Genomic DNA, 9163 nt, shown 5'->3' on the forward strand with positions numbered 1-9163 from the left:
GATATATACGTGGTTTGTTCAGTAGCTCAATTTCAATACCATATATTTCCATGAACATAAAACTGTCCATTACCTGAAAACTCGAAATAGATTTTAACCACCATATCAAAGTGGACAGTATTTCAGTTATTGAAGTAAAACGCCATTTTTAACAAATGAGTTTCTGAATTGAGCGGTCCATCGCTTAACTTTTGATCTTGTCCTTTTATAGAAAAACTTATATATTAGATGTCTATATACATGTACCTCAAAGAGTAGTGAAATGACACGTCAACTACTATCACAGGAAACTACGAATTTAGGATAATTGATAAACTACATGTACTATAGTATATAGTCAAGCCTGTCATAAATGGCACCTCTATATAAAGGACACCTGTCTATAAAGGACGGATTCATCTACCACATTTGGTGCAATTTATTACATACGTAATTGACTGTAGATTTGTATAAATGACACCTGTCTATAAAGGACACCTCTATATAAAGGGCACCAGTTAAAAAAGGACAGACTCATCTACCCCATTTGGTGCAATTTATTACATACGTAATTGACTGTAGATTTGTATAAATGACACCTGTCTATAAAGGACACCTCTATATAAAGGGCACCAGTTAAAAAAGGACAGACTCATCTACCCCATTTGGTGCGATTTATTACATACGTAATTGACTGTAGATTTGTATAAATGAACCTCTCTATAAAGGACACCCTATATAAACGGCACCGACTAAAAGGACAGACTCATGTACCCCATTTGGTGCGATTTTAATACATAATTGACTGTACATTTGTAAAGACCTCTCTATAAAGGACACCTTATATAAAGGCACCTGCTATAAAGACAGATCATACCCTGTCTATGACGAAATATGCATCTGTCTACGACCAGGAATCGAACCTGGGTCTCCGGCGTGGATATCTACGGCTCTACCGACTGAGCAAAAAGCACTCGTCATAAAGCTATTCCTTGTAAACACACTACATACATAATAATTGACTGTAGATTTGTATAAAGGGCACCTGTCTATAAAGGACACATCTATATAAAGGAAACCTGTCTATAAAGGACATCTCTATATAAATGATGTTTAACCAATTAACCCAATTTAGTGTAATTTACTATATAGTTGACCTCTGTATAATGGACACTTGTCTATACAAGACATTTTTGCTATGTTCCTTTTGTGTCCTTTATAGACAGATTTGATACATTAACTTCGAACATGGTTACTCCATCTCTTTCAGAAATTATAGCAAATTTGTCAAATCTGTCAGTTTTAGAATGACTAGGCTTCAAAATGGCAGGTTTTTAAATTTTATGTTTTTAGGTCAGGCCTTTACATACATGTATATAATGACACATTTTCAAGTACTGGTGTTTGCTTATCGTGTACACGTAATATACTTCAAAATAGTCATAACACTTAACTTAAGATTATTTACATACAATCTTTTCTCACACCTGGTACTATAAATAATAAATAAATAAATAAAATTATATTTCAAAATACATCCCCGCGGGCAAAATTTCAGTAGAAATGAACATCTGCGTCAACCTGTCAACTTTTGATGCTTAAAATATTTGCGAGTTTATTATGTTACGACAACACCCCACCTGTAGAATGAAACGTCACAGGTACACAACAGGTGAGTCTATTAAAGGGACGATTTCCATCACTCGCAAAGCGGAGCCCTACACGGGGAAATTCTACACTTTGTCAATAATAAAAACAGAAATTAGAAAAACGTTCTCCCTTTTTCTTCTCGCAATGAAATACCGGTTGTAATGAAACTCAATCCCCCAGTCCTGTTCAATAAGATTCAAGTTCAATGTACAGCCCTCTTTCACCCGTATATTTTATAGCAACAATTTGCCGATATATAGCTCAGTAATTCTACAGTGTACGAATTAAGATGGCATGCCGATTTGTCATGGGGGTTCCGTCTGCTCCCAGAACACAACGCACGCTGTTCGAGAATACAGGTTACATGTATAATATTTGTAATTAGCCCCGCTATCCCGTATATTTTTCGGTTGTAGACGGGCTTTGTGGTACTAATGACCACATATTACATATCTTCAGACGAAAAAACAGTTAAGGTACATATATAAGTACGGCGTACTTAGCCCGTGATTGTATAAGCAGGTAGCGTACTCAACTGGATGACTGATCGGCATGATAACTTCAGTTTTAAGCCAGGCCTACTTGATAAAATATACGTGTAACTTGGCAAACAGCTATAAACTAGAAATCTGTATTTATTTATACACACTACAATTATTCTGTTATTGTTTCGCATTGTATGTGATGTTCTGGGACTGCCGTGGTCCCAGGGATCTGGCACAAATTTCCAACAAAAAATTATGCCAGGTCCCTGTGATCGTGGTCGCGTGGTTCATGTTGTGGACATTCTACCAGGTCACTAGCCCTCTAAGTACAACATGTATCTAATTTACGGTGGTGATGGTGTCTCTACATTCCACATCTGATCTACCAGGGTTACTTCCCTTCATTTCACTAGCCCCGGCAGTACTGATGGAGTAAAACCACGGAAAGTAACTCGGATAGACCAGAACGGACCTAAACTTTTCTAATTTTGGGTCACGTTTGTCAACATGTATAACATGTTTCAAAATGCTATACCCAACAGCTCTCCAACTTAGGATTCTAGTGGGACAGTGGGTAATGTGTCCGACATTTCACCACTAGTCCACCTATTGTATATAGCATATGCATGGTAGCTGTTTTCGGTGTCGCACTGTCCATTGGTTCAAAGAAGACAGTGCGTCATGCTAAGAGCTACAATGTACAGTGCGACATCTGGCCAAGCGAAGAGCGACAGTGCGTCATGCTGTATAAGCTACAGTTCGCCTTACGACTAACATATTGTCGGTCTTCATTTTGCGTGCTGTTCCGTGGCACAATGTTGCTCTTTGCACGGCGGAGTGGAAAATGCGACAGTACGACATGGCCGAAATAAGCCATCATACATGTAAAAAGGCACATATGATATTCGTGTTTTTGAGACTACGATGACAATGTCGAAATGCTTTAATTAAATTCTAATCCCGACAATCTTTGTTTAATCTGTAGTTTGTCGGAAAATTACGTGAGATATTGCGATTGATTCTAACTCATATGCGTCATCTCGTGTCAAGTGAAAGTCTCGTGATGTCTCGCGTTAACAGATAATCGTTGTACATCATCTCTTTGACATCTGTACAACATATACTTCAGTCGTAATACTAACACGTGTACATGGTACCGACATATACTGGTACTTATGGGTTCTCAATTAGCCTCCTCGATCCCATTACACAATATCAAACAGACGTTTATAGATAAAGTAAAGTGCTCAATTTAGATATAAAAAAACGGCAACTGTTATATATGTATTTATGTCTTATTTATCAAAATTGGCTGTGACGTGTGTAAAGTTTACAGTGATTACAGGTAAGATACAATGTACAGGTGTTTGGGGAGACTAATTGAGTACAAGTCGTGGCCCAGACCTATACAAATGTCTGTGTATTATAAAACATGTCTCGTTTTTAAATCAGCTCACCCGTAATATATAGGACACTCGCATTTTTGAAGAAAAAAAATCTTAAAATTCTTGCGATATCATTTGCATCAGTTGTTTTGCCTCCGGGCGCTGTTTGCCGAACGGTTTTTATTCATATATACTTTCGTAATAGAGCTGTTTACCCCAGATCGACAGACATTACTCACGGAAACGAGCCCAAAATGGCAAAAATGTAACTCATTAAAAATTCTGATGCGGCAGTGACCCGGGCTAAGCCCTTTGACCAGATAGGTGGCGTAGTTGTCAGTCTAACCCGGTGTGAAGGTCAGAGATTCGAGACTTGTGAATTATTTTTCTGGAAAGAGTTTCAATGAATTCGAGAAAATGTTTGACATTAATCGCAAGATTCTTGTCAAAATACGGACGGAATTAATTTTGTTGAAAACTTATATAATCATACATGTCTTAGATACAAATTAATGAAGCTATTTCAACGATGATATTAATATTCTAATGATAATGTTTGCCAGGTCTCAATGGAGCAACCATTCTTAAAAGTCCAGCATGTATGCAAGTTGACTATGCAATATGTGAAGTGGCGTTCTCGTTTGTAGGTAATTATCGTCATCTCACCGTAGACTATTTTGTTTACAAAAAAAAAACTTCAAGATTAAACCAAATTATTTATGACATTCTACTTTTATTGCACGTTTTAATTAGCATACCAAATACTTTAAAATTGTGAATCGTTTCACCAGGATTGTTGTGGGGAAAACGCTACTTATATACTTATCTACCAATTGTTAACGAATATTACCCAAAAACATTTTAAAATCTTATAATGTATAACTTGTATCTGTTTCCGTTTGATGTCGTCACCGGCATTCGTTTCAGTATTTAGACCTATAAATCATCTCCGCAGTTTCGCATTTGACGGAGCGCACTCGGAGTTACTAGTAAAATGATGAATTGTCCCCATTCGTCACTTTCCTATGAATAATGATATTATAGAGTACCAGGTTAAACTCTCGTACACCTGTTAGTAATTTACAGGTAAAATACAGGTAAACAAAAGGGCAGCTATGTTAATTTTAAGTTGTAAACTTCCATTTTCTGACGGGGTCATAAATCATCTTATAGTCGTGAATTATCATGAAAATATTCTCGTGTAATATTACAAAAAAAAAATTAAAAGGCTTAGGCAAAGAATCCTGTTTTTATATATAATCCGAGTTTGCTTGAAATATTATCATCATAATTAAAATGTATTTACCGCCATGAAAAGACATATTAATAATTTTATTAAATTTCATATTCCATACAATCTAGAATACCATTGTTTGATGAGCTTAATCAACATATCAATAGATTTTTTTTTGTTATCTCCTTCCATTTTTATGAAAACTACGCCATCCCTTTGACGGATATTTATGTGGGTATTGCCCTAACCACATTGTGAGACTTACGACCTTACATTATACAAATCGTGTATGGTGTGATAGAGTGCTTATTGCTGTCACCATTACAATAATCTGATGATTTCACTCTAGTGTTACCACAAGCCCTCCACCTCTAGGTCACGAGTTCGAATCCCATGATATGGGGAAGTTGCCAGTTACTGAACATTGGCCGGTTTTCTTTCCTCTGGGTACTCCGGCGTTCTTTAACCTCCTAAATCTACATGTAGCACCCCCTTAAATAACCCGACTGTTAATAAGACGCTAAGCCAATCAGATCAAACCAAAATTAACTGTCAATCATCAAAATGCTCAGAGGATTTTAGCATGTTCCGGTAGTACATTGTATCTTAATAGTTTGATAAGTATCCATGCATGAACGTATAAAGTATATATAAACAGAAAATAAAGTTTGCTAAATGAACCGAAAATCTAGGTCAACGCACTTTTAATGGTGTTATTACATGATGGATTATAGCGAAAGATGAAAGCAAACATTTTTGTCATTTATACGAGATGTGAGATATTTGGTTTCTGATCAAAGGAGACATGTAATTAGTCCGATTATTAAATCATAATTAATATAACAGACAATACATAGTTTCTCCGTCATCAATCAATTGTTTTAGACCACATCAATCAGGGTTATCTTTCCTTGTTACGCAGTCAAGAGGATAGGGGGCGGAGGTGTGAGATCACCGGAAAATCTACTCTTTTCCGTCACAAAACCACAGGGGCGTGATAGAAACCGCGAGTGCTTTTCTTGACGAATGTAAACAATGAAAACCATCAGTGGTTGTCCTTCACGTCACAAAAGGTTCGAATTCGGGAACGGAAATAACCGAGTTCACAATTTAGCAAACCGGAAAGTCCCGAGTAGTTACAATGTTTATCATTGCAGATAAAAGGAATCGTAATACGTTTAAAGGTTAAGACTTAAAGTTCATTCAGTACACTTATTCAAAACGTTAAAATTTCTGTTCAGTTTGCGTTAAAAATACTTTAGTTCTAGTTTTGGTGAGTTTTGAGCAATCCCCATTGTGATAAGGGGTTATAAACATGTACATGTATAACGAGTCTGTGACATTCCAACGTCAGTAATATATGTTAAAATCAAGCATACAGAAAACACTCTTTTCAGGCACTCGAGAGCCAGATTAAAGTCATGGGTTTATTTGTTTTATTGCGAAAGGGGCACAAACGATATTATAATTTTCCATGAAAAATGTCGAGATTTTCCATAATATTCGTGGTTTCCTCATGACAGTGCTCTCCTTCCTGGAAATCTCAAATACAATCTAAGTCCGTGAATTATTACCAATCGCCTAAGTAGATTTGATAACCAGTTTCCATCGAGACTGAAATGAGATATGATTTAATCCGACCACAATAATTCATACTATTTGTGTAGCGTGCCCTCTCTATTTGCTGAGTTCGACCTTATTACTCAGATAGCCGATACATGTCCGTCAATACGAAGTGTAAATTGTGCCAACTGGACAGAAAATTGACCATCTGACCAGTACCACGATTGGCCGGAATATATTACCATGATACCATTTGTTAGATCGCCCGTGCCCTCTAATATCTTTGTCGGCTCAACATAACTGGGGAATCCGGAATTATTTGCGATTTTATGTACATTCAATATTTCTTTTCTTGACCTTCCCGAACTTGTATTAGTTTGTCTGTGGTATCTGGAGCTCTATCAATACCGTTAATTAATACCGACGTCTGGCTTAATTAATACGCACGCGAGCTCTAATTAAACCACGTCGTTGGAGGTCTAAAGAAAGCAGCTCAGCCGGAATAAAAAGAGTCTCCCGCGGGAAATTATTACAAATGCATTTTAACTTCCGGTGTTGGCTACCGATTCAGTGCCGCTGTTTGGTAAAATGTTGTAAACGACATTGTGTGAAAATATGAATACGTTATTTTTTTGCTGAATACGCAAGAAGTTCCAAATGCTGACTTTGCAACTAGGATAAGACGGATAGATTAGTGAACCGAACAACTGATTGGCATATATTGAATTAATGCAATGATGAATAAAGCAATTAATCATAGTATATTGCTGTAGCTCTTTTTTATAAAGTTAATGTCTCTCATTACAATGTTGTATGGCAATTTCTACAGACAAGTCGTTTTTTATATTAGGATTTTTATGAGTATGATATGATCATTTCTTCAAATCTGAAACGAAAAGAAATAATCTGAGACGAATCCTAAAGCTAAAAAAAGTATCAATATTTAATTTGGAACAAAAGTATACGTATCAGGGTCGTTATTAGGAATTTTAAAGGCACATAACCTTTCCGGAGCAAAATATAAAGGTTTCTTAAAAAACATTAATAACATCAGAAAAGTCATACCAATGACCTAAAATAAGGTTACGACACCAAACATATGCAAGATTTCCTGCGTAACATATGAAAACAGTGGAGAGTCAATTCGCTGTTTTGCAGTATGGCGCAGTGATAGTCAACTACCGCGCGGTAATTACATGTAGGACGACGGCGGGAAACATGATACGACCCGCGTTATGAAAATAAACATTTTATTTATTTTAAACAATTCGTTCAGAAGGTGATGATAAATGTAGTATTAACGGTAAGTTAATAATTTTTAAGACTCTACAAAATTATCGATCTTGTTTTACATTCCCATTCTAAAGATTAAAAGCCGTTTCGGAAAGGTGGTGGGCCTTTAAGGAGAAATGATGAATTAATTAAGAAATTAGCGAATAAATATCATGTCACGCGCCACTTGCACACCTTTGATAACTCAAGCTACATTTTCTAAAGAAAAAGTAATATCGAAGGCATAACATGAAGTTACATTATGAAACAAGAGTATTTTTCTCTGCGAGAAACTATATGATTACAATGAAAGTTCATTATGCTAAGATAGCAAACTTTTGCACGGTAATTAGGACGACGGCGGGAAACGTAAGACGACCCGCGTTATGAGAACTTTACATTAAAGTGAAGAGTATCGTGAAATCACGATTCGCTAATAACTTACGACACTACAAAATTATCAAAATCGCTTTTCATTCACACTTAAAAATCTACTGCCGTTTTCGTTCAGGTAAATATGTAGCTTTAACGGTATGAAATGGTTAACATCGGGTTAGAAGTACAATACATATTTTGATATTATTTAACTCAATACCTATTTTGAAATTGTTTAATTTCCTAAAATACAAAATCTGAGTGGGGGACTACATAAATCATTTTTACTACACACTGTACATGTGGACCTAGTTACTTTTCGACAGGTTTAGATTTACCAACAATACGAAATTCCATCACCTTGTGTCACAAAAAATAAAAGTTACCACAAACAAATAAAAAGCAAAATCATCCACAATGATAGAAGAATGTTGATTTCTTTTAAATAGTTTAATAAGAGCTATACACTATGCATGTCCCATAGGGTAAAAATAACACAGGGTCGTGAGAATCAATTTGATTGAATGACCGAAAATCGCTTACTAATGCATTTGAATTTTGAATCATTTTGATGAAATTTGTTCTAGCACAACAAAAATCACATGATTTATTCATTTATATTTATTATAAGATTGTTCCAACATATAAAGTATGCCAGTTCACATAGGAAGTATCAGGTTCTAATCGCGACATCTCGGAGTAATTTCCGGCAATCTTCGGAAAAATATGTTATATTTCCGAAGATTGCCGGAAAGTTCTCCGAGGTGATCCGATTGTAACAGGTCCCTTTGAAAAATGCAAAATCCTGTACCACATTGATCTACTAATTAGTTATATAATACATGTACATGTATATGTTTATGGATACTTTGACCTAGAACGAATATACGTACCCGGCCTACTATACCTTTCGGCCTTTCTAAAGACGACACCGTTTTCTGTCAAAAAGGAGTGTCAATAGACCATTTTAGACGTCTAATAAGTGTAATGAAAAATCCTCTTCTTTCTACAGCTATAGTAACCTTATTTGTGAAGAGCTTTCCTCTCTTCTCGTATACACCTTGTAGAGTAATGATTTTAACCTATGTTTTTAATCTTTATCAAGAAAAGGTTTAAAATGGTACATTGACACGCTAGTGGGTGCAAATATGTATAAACTGTAACCACAGGTTTACGACGCGCAAAAATATATATATATACACATATACGCATTTCTGATA

The sequence above is a fragment of the Argopecten irradians genome, chromosome 9 (assembly GCF_041381155.1).
Source record: "Argopecten irradians isolate NY chromosome 9, Ai_NY, whole genome shotgun sequence".
NCBI lineage: Eukaryota > Metazoa > Mollusca > Bivalvia > Pectinida > Pectinidae > Argopecten > Argopecten irradians.